Source organism: Symphodus melops, assembly GCF_947650265.1.
Source record: "Symphodus melops genome assembly, chromosome: 10".
Lineage (NCBI taxonomy): Eukaryota > Metazoa > Chordata > Actinopteri > Labriformes > Labridae > Symphodus > Symphodus melops.
Genome location: NC_136700.1, coordinates 24,127,970 through 24,141,399, shown reverse-complemented (window position 1 = coordinate 24,141,399; position 13,430 = coordinate 24,127,970).

Below are 13,430 nucleotides of genomic sequence, written 5' to 3'. Positions count from 1 at the left end.
GTGACTGACTTCAAAACAGGTTAAATACAAGTCAAATGTTCAGACTATATTACAGTACTAGGCTAAAGTTAAGAAAACAGTGTGTTAGCAGTAACAGCTCCATAAGCCTTTGGTGCTCTTTCATGTTAACGTCCACACACCTGTGCTGGTTATGCGTCACTCTAGTCGAGTGATGAGATGCCAGTTTAACCTGACACAGACTACAAACAACAATATCCCTAAAGTGTAGATCAACATACTGCCAAACTGCTCGGTGTTACGAGATGCCATTCACCTACTGTGGTACAGTAGAAGAGTATTCTGATACTTATAAGGGTGAGGACTTTTAATTGTTTAATAAAGGGTGTAAAATCTGAGTTTCACCATTTGATTCTGATCTGAACAAACATTCGACTTTTTTTTTGTTTTAAAGAACTTTTTTGTCAGGATTTTCACGTAGGCCTAATTCTGTCTCAACGACGGAGAGAGAGTCAGAGAGTCTATCTCTGACATTAAACCTCAAAGTCTTTTACCATCCCAGAAAACACATCAGCATGCCTCTCCTTCTCCCTGACACTTCAGATACATTTTGACTCACTTCAACCTTGAGATGTACAAACCAATACATTCAAATATTTATGCAGAAGTGGATGCCTTGTGCAAAGGTTTGTGTAACGAGGCTGCAGGTGCACTGGAGCCAATCAGCAGCAGCAGAGGGATGAGTTTCCATATAAGGTCAAGACTCCATGCCAGAAGCTGAAAATCTTCACTTCTTGTAATCTTCTTGGCGTGGCCATGGCTTAGTGGTCGAGCTAGTCGTATCTCAACCGGAAAGTCTTATTAAACATTAAAACAAGCACGTTACAACTAACATTGAAGTTGAACATACCAGCAGAAACGCCAAACATGACTGCAACATGCAGGAGCAAGAGACCTGCACATGACCTCAGGTGCATTAAACAAGTTGTTTCTGATGAGTGTGTGGGGGAGGGGACAGGTCGAAGGGCAACCACAACTACATCAAGGTGAAGGGGAGGGAAGGTAATGAGGGGGGAAGACTGAGGGTACATTCAGATTGTCCCTCCTATCCACTTTCACAAGTTTTTTCCTTAACTCCAGAAGAAGGCGATGATAAGAGCCGTTTGAATTCTCTAAAAGTTAAGGAAAGGTGGTTCAATGCTCCCTTTATAACCTCCTTTAGCATAGGAAACACTGGACCATCCTTTACGAAAGGAGATAAGAAAGTGCCGCCCCACAATTGATTGTAAAACCATCAAAGTGAAGGATCCTGGTATCTTATATCCTACCTTCTATTTTCATTCATACCTCGTGGTTATTATGATTATTCGCCGCTAAGAAGGCACAGGGGAAACATTTTTAGATGAGCTTTTTGTAGTCTATCTTCTGAAAACTGTAGTTCCAACAAATCCAACCCTCCTGTGATAACTATTTTTTTTTTAAATACATGTCCCCTACTTTTTTTTTTTTAATATTGTTTTTATTTAGAAATGATTACAGAGATGAGAGTATAACAAGTATGTACCGTCCCTGACCTTTCCATTTTCTTTTTTTTATACATATACACACACACATTGAACTTAACCGCCCACCCATCCCACCCTCGTACCTACCTGGAAAAAAATAAAAAAATAAATATGGAGAACACTCACCTAGATTAGCATATAGCGAATACAAAATCTGACACTTGCATATCCAACAAACATAAAATCCATTAAGGTGAAAAAAACATAAATATGGAATAATAAAAGAGAACAAAATTTATTTCATACCCAGTGTTCTGAGACTTGCACGAGGAAGAGTACAGGAGTTGCTGCTAGGTTGTATTAGGCAGAACTTTAAGTCTATCCAGATATGTTAACACCGGATCCCAGGTGGAGAAGAATTTATCTCTAGAACCTCTGAGAGAGTATTTTATCTTTTCCAACTGTATGAACTGCATGAAGTCACTTAACCACATAGATACTTTTGGTGGTTTTCTGGATTTCCAATGCAGAAGCACTCTCATCCGTGCAAGCAAAGTTGTAAAAGCGATTATATGTTCATGCCCTTTTGGTATTGTGTAATGTCTACTGTCTATCACACCATGTCCCCTACTTTTATCTGGTTAAAAGTGTCTCCTTAAAGAAATCAGTGATGTTGAATCATCAGCCAGCTTGGTTTGAGAAAAACAGCGTAGGTGGAACAGAGACGTGTGTTTTCAATGATAATCAGCAGATGAAGAGTACTTAGAAACCTTAAGAAAATACAGAGGGCACATTATTCTTACACATGAGAAGCTGAGAAAAAACGTTTTTTTTTACCTGACGCGTTGTTATTGGTGTAATCGTACAGTATATGCTGCCAGGATTTGATTCTTATTTGGATTAATTGAATAAAATGAAAAGGTTGGGAAATAATCCAAACGAATTTACACTTTGTGCTACAAAGAAAAAAAACAAATCCAAATAAGTATGATGACTGATAATTACTCTGGGATTTACACATGTGCAATAAAACATATTACATCTTTTGACATTTAAAAAATATTATGAAAAGACACTCTGACAGCTGCAGCTGCAGCCATGGTTCATTTTGTCCTCACAGCGGGGAGCACAGAGCTGTCATTTAGATGACATCATCAATTTAAAGCCCTCACTTTCAGGTTCAAGCAAAAACTGTGTTAAATATTCCTCATTTTGCTGTCCAAACTCCCCGAAGAAGCACGGAGGTGGACTTTGCCTCAAATTCAGATCCTACCCCCTGCTGTTTTGATTCATGATTAATGAGTTAGAGCACAAAAAAATGAACCCCTACCAGGGATGATTGAAACCAACCTGAATCTGTGTTTGACAGAAGGAAAATAACAAGGCCCTGACACCATTGTTCATCCATTTCTGTCTACTAAGTGAGATCATTGTAGTTAGAGTCGAACAGAGAATAGCAGGGAGCCTCATGTAAAGGAGTTCACAGAGTTAATTGGAGATCGTCTCCACAATGAATAGTGTGTTGAGCAAGGCTGTTATTCAGCACCATGGACAGAGTCAGTGCAATGACAGCATAGTTTGTCACTAAAATGACACCAAGCCAACCAAAACAGCTTGTTACAGTACCTGATTTTCAAGTAGAACTCGAGCCACACAGGCCGACCCCAGGATCTAACCCAGAAAAACCTGAGCCCATCCAGCAAAAACGCACATCACTACCCAAATACAGAGGCTTCTATTACACAGCAGTATGGACACGAACACAGGACCTCTCAGACAACTCTCTTTGTTTTGTTCAAAAGCTTGGACAATACAAGAACTGTAAGCTGCATGACTGCTCGTTGGTTTCCTGTGTCACAGCAAGCGCTCCACATACACACACAGTCGGACATGCACACTGACGCAGTGCTGCCTTCCCCTGAGGGCTCAGCTGATACCATCCAGCCTCTGTAACTACATTCAGATTGAAGGCGATCCATCAGAAGTAAGGGGTAAATATGGCAAATACGGCTTGTAAGGGCAGCCTGAATAGGGCTATCGTTTTTTGCTCTTCTTGGGGAAGTGTATCTTTAGTTCAATATTTCATTACCTTCTAATGGTCCACGTTTGTTTTCTCAGCAGTTCCCTCTCATTGCTACTGACTCTTCTTAAAGCTGTAAATTATGTGACAGCAAACTTGCACAATTCCCGTCAGTAGTTCTCGATATTGGCTACAGTCGTAGCGGTCGAGAGACTTTGCCCTCCCTGATGTATTGAAGTGAAAATGCTTATGGAGCAGCTTTAAATGCCTGCAATCAGACATAACCCTGAGGAGGCATTAAAAAAGAGGTGGAAGAAATAACACTGAATAAATCGATGCATAAACAGACTCCTTCCCCGAACGCAAAGAATCATTCATGTTATCCAGAAACAAATCCTTCACATTTTATCACTCAGCCCAAACAGACGACAGCAGATAAAGACATCGCTGACAGGTCAAATATAGGTTCCTGTACCTCTACTTTGGCGGACCTGGATCTCACGACATGGTTTCTTAACAATGTGAGTGTCGAACAACACTGACTCAGAGTCATAAAAAACATTCATCACTGTGTGTACATTTATTTCTACTCTTAATGATTTAATGATCAGAAGTGGCTCATAGCCAGACTTAATAAAAACAACAACTTTGCAGAGAAAAGTGAAAGTCGGCAGTTGTAGACAAAAACAACAGACGGACATGGAGACATGAAATGGGGACCTGAGCTGGGAAATGAGCTTTTACGTATGCTGCTATGTAACTAAATTCCACAGTGTTAGATGATGCGCTTTATTTATTCTATGTTGTGCTCTGAATTTGTATCAATGGAAATGTGTCATTGTTTTTATTTGTTTTTGGAATGACGATCCTCCAGTCTGCAAAACAAATGTACCTTTGTAGGTAATAGTGGACACACCTTGAACCTTCAAACTTAAATGACAGGTAACAGGACAACAGGTTACACGCACAGCTAAAGTTCACGTTATCCTCCTTTTCAACATGTTTAAATAACAAACAGAAATACTGTCGATAAAAAAAAAAACAACTGATGTAACGATTAAAAGAAAAAAAAATCAAAAAACATAAAAGGCGGAAACACATTTAAATAAAAGGAACTGATGCCTCAAATACAGTTTTACATCTTTCCCTTCATTTGTGTACATGCAATAAATGAACCTTAAAATATGACTGTGGCTGAAAGTGCCCGCAGTTACAACAATCGCCCACTAGATGGTAGGCTTTATCAATACATTTTCCAGTGGCTTCAGCCGCAGCAGCAGCCCACAGACTGCCGGTTGGGGGTCGGGCTGCCTGGAGAGGGGTTTGCCTGACTCATGCTCGCCCCAGCCCTATTGTTCACTGTGAGATGTGTGAGCCAAAAAAGTACTTGCTATATTATGCTTTATTGTGGTCAGAACTTATTCCAAACCATATATTATAAACCCAATCAAACGAAAGGCTTATGTTCTAAATTTTAAAGATAAAATAAAAATAGATTAAATAACAAAAAAAGGTGTGGGGAGAGTTTTTGGAGTATATCTTTCATGTGATAATTTTTAACATGTTTGAGCCAGTCTTTGAATCAAGGGAGGCTAAAGGTTAAAGTCACTTTTGGCTTGTGTTTTCTACCTCCAGCAGCCAGTCATTTTTTTCCGAAATGGACGTGGGTGTTTGTGTGGTTTTGGGCGACCCTTGGAGGTCTGTGCTGTCACAGAGGCCTTGGAGGAGTAGGAGCTCCAGCTTTGCTTTCAATTCTCCATTCTTAATGGTCAAGTTTTTCCACCCCAGTGCTTGTGATTGCCTCAAAGCTCTGCAGCAGGGCGCTCTAGATCCCACTGCAGGTAGTGTGGTGAAACTGGAGATGGAGAGTATGAAATGGTGTATCCCCAGGGTAAAGCAATATGTCTGTGTGTGCTCTGTGCAGTTATTGACTGTGTGCGATGCTAAGTAGGCAACAATCAATCAATCTTTATCAATCAATCTTTATTTATATAGCGTCAATTCATAACAGGCGTTATCTCGAGACACTTTACAAAAGCAGGTAAAGGACCTTACTGTTTGTCTGTTAACATTAACAAAAGAGCAGGTAACAAGACCATGCTCATTGTTATGTTTACAAAAAGCAGGTAAAGGACCTTACTGATGGCTATATTACAAGAGCCCAGCTGAATCCGTCATAGCGTGGCAAGAAAAAACTTCCTTTTAACAGGCAGAAATCTTCAGCAGACCCGGGCTCATGACGGAACAGCCATCTGCTAAATCTTCCAACAAAGGGAAGGCAGAGGTCTCAGCTCACACAAGCTCAAGACGGTGAAGGGCACTCGCCGATAGATGATGGATTTCAACTGTAACTCACAGTCTGAGGTTGCGTTTGGGCAATGAGGGCTGATCCAACCCGACAGGTCCTCTTAGTGCCAACCTCATCACTGAAAAGAGCTCTAAGGGGGGAGGCTGCATGGATGGAGTTGGGGAATAATGAAGGCGATAATAACAATACATTCATTTTATATAGTGCTTTTCTAAATACCCAAAAACATTTTGACAGAAAGCAAACAACAATCACAAACCATTAAACAAACTGATAATGTTTGGGGATGGGACATTGTAGGCAATGTTGAAGAGGTGAGCTTTTAAAGATTTCTTGAGGGAGATGAGTGTCAGGGAGTTCAGAATGTTTTTTGGGACAGAGTTCCAGAAGCAATGGAGAAGGCCCTGTCTCCCCAGTACCGATGGTTTGTCCTGCAGGGGTGGACAGGTGGTTTGAGATGGTTATGTTTAGGAGAGTGGGAGGGGAGATGTGGGAAATAAAAAATCCATAGGCAAACATGGTGTGGTGGTCTATGTGGAACCCGTGGCACAGGTCAGACATGGGGGTGTGGGTATCGATGCCCTATTGGACAAATCCACAAATCCAAACTAAGTTCAAACAGTGCAGGAAAACAAGTCTTGAAAGCATGAACACACAGACAGAGTCAAAGACAATCTGACAGAAAGATTGTGGTAACTGAAAAATGGCAGGAAGTAAGGCTCGATATAATACACAAGGATACAAAGAAAAAAAAAAGGAAGTCAAGAAGAAATACATGCATGAAAACAAAACGGTACTATCACAGTTGAATGCTCAATTTTAATAAGAACAATTCCTTTTTGTTATTGGTCTCTTGTCAGTAAGGTCTGTCTGTGTCAGTTTTAAGCTCAGATCAATAACTATTTCATGGACAACAAGGTCACGTCATTATTTTTAAGCTCAGGCAATTTAAGCCCTCTCTTGGATGCCAAAAGGCCCGTCCTGATCTTGATCCTGTCCTGTCCTTGGTTGTATATATTTGTATTCCATTTTGGAAAGGTTAGAGTCATTTTTGTATTATTGATTTTATAGATCATTGTATAAATGTTTTGTGAAACTTGTCTTTTTCCCTCAGTAAAATGTCTCTTATTTGCCTTTGTTTGGGAACCATTTACTTAAGTTTGTCTGCATTTTGACACCATGCAGCAGGTTGTTAATAAAAGTCTCAGTATTGAAGTATCATTTTGACTCTGCTTGCCATAACATCAAAGAGGGGTGTACAAATAAACTAAATAAAAAACAAATCTAAAGTTTTATATTTTACCCAACAGAGGCAAAGAGTTGAGTACGAGAACACTGTGGCTGCAAGTCATACACCCAGAGATTAGTTACCTGTGAGTCCACACTAGTCTGTCGTCAGCACTTCAGTAGACTACAGCTTACTTTGAGGTTCTGCTCATTTAATCCAAACAATGTAAGACTGTTTAAGGGCAATCATAAAGGTTGGATTAATAGTTTAAAGGCAGGTTTAGTACTGATTAATTACATTAACTTGTCAAACGCAAATGTCGGAAATTACGCACTTTTTCATTTCATTTCATTCAGTTTAGGGAAAGGATTATTTTCCCCAAGTCTAACGTGAACCCGACTGTATCTATCTCTGTTTGTCAGCAGTGACCAGGGGAGGAAAATGTCTCATTTTGAAGAGATGGTGAATTAAAAAGCCTGTGCTGCAGCGCCACAGTGTTCATGGTGGCCGCTACTTTCTTATGTTTTTTTTTTGTCTTCCAGGCCTTCCCGACAGTCACATGATTAAAAGACGTAAATTGTTCCCATCTTCTCCAAATGTGTGTATGAATTGGTAGAGATGTTATGCTTGCCTAATAATAAATATTATTACTGGAAATTATATATTTTTAAACTTCAATTTCCCTCGGAATCAATAAAGTGTCTGTCTGTCTGTCTGTCTGTCTGTCTTGTTGTGGGTAAATAATGTCATGTTTGGGTGTTTTGTGTCTCTTCCCCACGTGTGTGTGTTTTGTTTTCCTGTCTGTCACTCCCTCTGTGTCTACTAACTATCAATCAGTGTCCACAGGTGTGGCTCATCCAATCAACCGGGTTACTTAAGCTGGCTTCTGCCAGGAGGCCAGCGCCAGATTATTGTTGTTCCATTGTGTGTTCCCAATCCTGCGTTCCTGTCCCTGACTCCGTCGTCGTCTTGTTCGTCTGATCTGGCTTCTTCACGCGTGCCTTGTACACCTCGTGTCACATAGTTTGTTGTTGCACATTTAGAGTCACTTAGATTTCATGCACACATAGTTGAGTGTCACATTGTTTTTGCTTACACAGTTGATTGTCACATTAAATAACTTGTACACATTCTTCGAGTCACATAGTTTCATGTTACACTTTAGAGTCACTTATATTTCTTGTATTCTTGATCACTCGTGTATAATAAATTGTTCCTTCGTTTTCATTTTCGGTTTCTGTCTTGTGCTTTTGGTTCTACATTATTCTAAACCTAACAGAATAATCTGGCCAAAACATGGAACCAGCCGAGTCAGAGACTGAAAATAATACGTTGCGTCACGCGATAGCCTCGCAGGGAATTATGCTCGGTCATCATGACCAGACTCTCCGGGGTTTTTCAGAATCACTCCACGTCATTTACGCTAGCCTGAATCGCGTGGAAAATCAGCTGCTCACTGCCCAAGCAGCTCCGGTTATGCCCTCTAACCCTGTGATTTCTACCCCCAGCGCCACTCAGCCTCGTGAGCCCTTTGTCCCGGCACCCGAAAGGTTTTGTGGTAAACTTGGAGACTGTAAGTCTTTTTTATTCCAGTGCACTCTCGTGTTTGAAACGCAACCTCTTACATATGCCGCTGACAGAGCTAAGATTGCGTATGTTTTGGGTTTGCTCTCGGGCAGAGCACGGACATGGGGAACTGCGTTTTGGAATAACCCTGGTAATGATAATGTTCAGTTTAAAGTGTTTGCTGACATTATGACGTCTGTGTTTGACCACCCGGTTGCTAACAAGGATTCCGGTAACCGGCTACTCAGCCTACGGCAGGGAGCGCTCAGTGTTGCAGAGTACTCTATCGAGTTTCAAACTCTAGCCATAGAGTTGGGTTGGGACGACCAGGCGCTACAGGGGATTTTTCTTAAGGGGTTAAGTGAGGCAGTTAAGGACGGGTTAGTGGGGCGTCTTGAAGTTAACTCGCTCCAGGAGTTAATAACCATGGCTATCCGCCTCGACAACCGCTTCCGGGAGAGGCAACGGGAGCGAAGCAGGAGTGTGTCTCGGGTAGCGGACCAGAGAGAGTTTTTGGGTCCACCCGTTGCGGTCGGGCAGCAGTCACCGTCATGTACTCTCAGTACTAGGTCTCACACCGCAGCTCAGAGTGAGGAGCCCATGCAGTTGGGGCGAAATCGTTTGTCTCCGGCGGAGAGAAACAGACGGTTTTCTCTGAGACTTTGCATTTACTGCGGGGAGGCGGGGCATCAGCTAATTCATTGTCCGGTTCGGTTAAACTGTCACGCTCACCAGTGACGGCAGGGGTGCTGGTGAGCAGGGCCGAAGTGATTAATTCCCCTCAGAAACGCCTCAACGTAGAGGCTAGTTTCCTTGTTAAGGGAAGACCCTTTACTATCCTTGCTTTAGTGGATTCGGGAGCGGACTCTAATTTCATTGACGTGGAATTAATTAACCAAGCTGAGATCACGAGCCAGCCCATTTCGACACCTCTCAAGGTGGACGCTTTAAGTGGTCAGCTCATAGCCCGCATAGAGTCCGAGACTTCCCCGTTATTGCTGACCGTTGCAGGGAACCACAGGGAGGAGATAACCTTCAATATCATGCCATCGTCTAACGCTCCCTTAGTTCTCGGTCTACCTTGGCTTCAACGTCATAACCCGGATATCGACTGGTCCATGGGTCGGATTACCGGGTGGAGTAATTTTTGTCACGCGCACTGTCTTACTGCGGCTAATCCGTCCTGTGATGTAACTCCTCGTGTTTCCTCGGTATCGTCCGCGGAACTAGCTGCAGTACCTTCAGTTTACCACAGCCTGAGGGAAGTATTCAGTAAGGAGAAAGCCTTATCCTTACCCCCGCACAGACCCTATGACTGCGCCATTGATCTTCTTCCGGGTGCCCCCCTACCGTCAAGTCGTTTGTTTAACCTGTCTGGTCCCGAAAAGTCCTCTATGGAGAAATATATCACGGAGTCACTGAATTCTGGCATTATTCGGCCTTCGTCCTCACCACTTGGGGCGGGGTTTTTCTTTGTAGAGAAAAAAGACAAGTCTCTTCGTCCGTGCATTGATTTTAGGGGGTTGAACAATATTACTGTTAAAAATAAGTACCCATTACCCCTAATCAGTTCAGCCTTCGAGCCTCTACACGGAGCTACTGTGTTCACCAAGTTGGACCTGCGGAACGCGTATCATCTGGTTCGCATTCGAGAGGGGGACGAATGGAAGACAGCGTTCAATACACCACTAGGACACTTTGAATATCTAGTGATGCCTTTCGGACTAACCAACGCACCAGCCGTTTTCCAGGCTCTGATTAATGACATTCTCCGTGATTTTCTTAACCGTTCTGTGTTCGTTTATCTGGACGATATTTTGATATTTTCTAAGGACTTGGACGAGCACATCGTCATGGTGCAGAAGGTGCTCCAGAGACTCTTAGAGAACAGACTTTTCGTGAAAGCGGAGAAATGTGTGTTTCACGCTGACTCAGTTACTTTCCTTGGCTACATCCTGGAGGGCGGACGGGTCAGGACGGACCCGGCGAAGGTGGAAGCAGTGTTGGAGTGGGAGACACCGACTACCAGGAAGCAGCTGCAGAGGTTCCTGGGCTTCGCGAACTTTTACCGGCGGTTTATCCGGAACTACAGCCAGGTAGTAGCACCACTCACCAGGTTGACTTCTTCCAACGTGCCCTTTTCCTGGTCACCGGCGGCGGAAAGGGCATTCGTGGACCTCAAGGAGAGGTTTTCTTCAGCCCCGATCCTTGTGCAGCCGGACCCCACAAGACAGTTCATCGTGGAAGTGGATGCTTCGGACCTTGGGGTAGGAGCTGTTTTGTCTCAGAGGGATTCTAAGGATAATAAGGTGCATCCCTGTGCTTTTTTCTCCCGCAAGCTCTCTCCAGCCGAAAAAAACTACGACGTCGGCAACAAGGAGTTGTTGGCCGTGAAATTGGCTTTGGAGGAGTGGCGTCATTGGCTGGAGGGAGCGGAAATGCCGTTTGTGGTCTGGTCAGACCATAAGAATCTTTCTTACATCCAGACGGCCAAAAGACTGAACCCAAGGCAGGCCCGGTGGGCGCTGTTCTTCACCCGGTTCAGTTTCACAGTTACGTATCGACCAGGTAACAAAAATGTTAAGCCAGACGCTCTCTCTAGAAGGTTTAACAAAGAGAACGAGATTTCTAGTTCACCTGACACTATTTTGCCTTCCTCGTGCTTGGTAGCTTCTGTTACGTGGGAGGTGGAGTCTCTAGTGAGAGAGGCCCAAAGGGATCACCCGGACCCCGGTGGAGGTCCAACTAACTGTTTATTTGTGCCTGATAGTGTTCGTTCCCAGGTTCTTCAATGGGGGCATTCCTCCAAAATGGTGTGCCACCCCGGAGTTGCTCGCACTACGGAGTTTATAAAAAGACACTTCTGGTGGCCTACTATGGGCGTGGATATCAAGGACTTTGTGTTGGCGTGTGCAGTATGTGCGAGGGGCAAGGCGTCTCACCGGCCGCCAGCAGGGTTGCTGCATCCCCTTCCTGTGCCAGGACGCCCCTGGTCGCATGTCGCTCTGGACTTTGTTACGGGCCTTCCAGACTCAGAAGGTAACACTGTGGTTATGACTATTGTTGATCGCTTCTCCAAATCAGCTCATTTTGTGGCGTTACCCAAGCTGCCCTCTGCTGCTGAGACCGCGGATTTAATAACCATCCACGTGTTTCGGTTGCATGGCATTCCTATGGATATAGTTTCAGACAGAGGACCGCAGTTCACCTCACAAGTGTGGAGGGCGTTTGTTCGTGCTTTGGGAGCCACCGTCAGCCTGTCATCGGGATATCATCCGCAGTCTAATGGTCAGACGGAACGGGCCAACCAGGACTTGGAAGCCATGCTTCGATGTGTGTGTGCTCAGAGACCATGCAGCTGGAGTCAGCATCTGGCGTGGGTAGAATACGCACATAATTCTTTGTCATCCTCGGCGACAGGTATGGCACCTTTCATGTGCGCTTTAGGTTATGTACCTCCCCTGTTTCCTAGTCAGGAGGAGGAGATCGCGGTTCCCTCCGTCCAGAACCATCTGCGGAGGATTCGCAGGACTTGGAGGGAGGCCAGGTCGGCCTTACTTAGGACTAAGGAGCGGAATCGGAGTTTGGCCGACCGACACAGAATTCAAGCGCCAAGTTATGCGCCGGGACAGAAAGTGTGGTTAAATGCTAAAGACATTCCTCTCAGTGTTGAGTCCAGAAAATTGGCTCCTCGGTTCATTGGGCCATACGAGATCGAAAGGGTCATAAATCCTTCCTCGGTCCGTCTCAGACTTCCCCCGGCTCTGAAAATTCACCCCACTTTTCATGTTTCCCAGGTCAAACCAGTGGTCACGAGTGTCTTGAGCCCTCCGGCCGTCGCCCCTCCACCCCCCCGGCTCATCGATGGTCATCCAGCGTTTACCGTCAACAAAGTCATGGACGTTCGACGCAGAGGAAGGGGGTTCCAGTTCCTCGTGGACTGGGTGGGGTACGGACCGGAGGAGCGGAGCTGGATATCCAGGGCTCTTATTCTGGATCACTCGGTGATCAGAGACTTTTATAGACAGTTCCCCGATAAGCCTGGTAGACCGCCAGGTGGCAGTCGTTGAGGGGGGGGTACTGTCATGTTTGGGTGTTTTGTGTCTCTTCCCCACGTGTGTGTGTTTTGTTTTCCTGTCTGTCACTCCCTCTGTGTCTACTAACTATCAATCAGTGTCCACAGGTGTGGCTCATCCAATCAACCGGGTTACTTAAGCTGGCTTCTGCCAGGAGGCCAGCGCCAGATTATTGTTGTTCCATTGTGTGTTCCCAATCCTGCGTTCCTGTCCCTGACTCCGTCGTCGTCTTGTTCGTCTGATCTGGCTTCTTCACGCGTGCCTTGTACACCTCGTGTCACATAGTTTGTTGTTGCACATTTAGAGTCACTTAGATTTCATGCACACATAGTTGAGTGTCACATTGTTTTTGCTTACACAGTTGATTGTCACATTAAATAACTTGTACACATTCTTCGAGTCACATAGTTTCATGTTACACTTTAGAGTCACTTATATTTCTTGTATTCTTGATCACTCGTGTATAATAAATTGTTCCTTCGTTTTCATTTTCGGTTTCTGTCTTGTGCTTTTGGTTCTACATTATTCTAAACCTAACAAAATAATATATCCTTTTTACATATAAAAGTACTTCTGATGACAATAAGAGCTTTAAAATAGGGCCCGACAGATATGGAATTTTTGTGGCTGATACAAATATTGATATTGGGGATGAAAACCACATTTTTTCCTGGGAACTCCCGTGTCGTTCCCACAACCAACTCCGCTAACTGGTAACCAAGCTAACTGGTGAAGAAGAGTGGCGCATAACTGCGATGAAAAGGGCTGA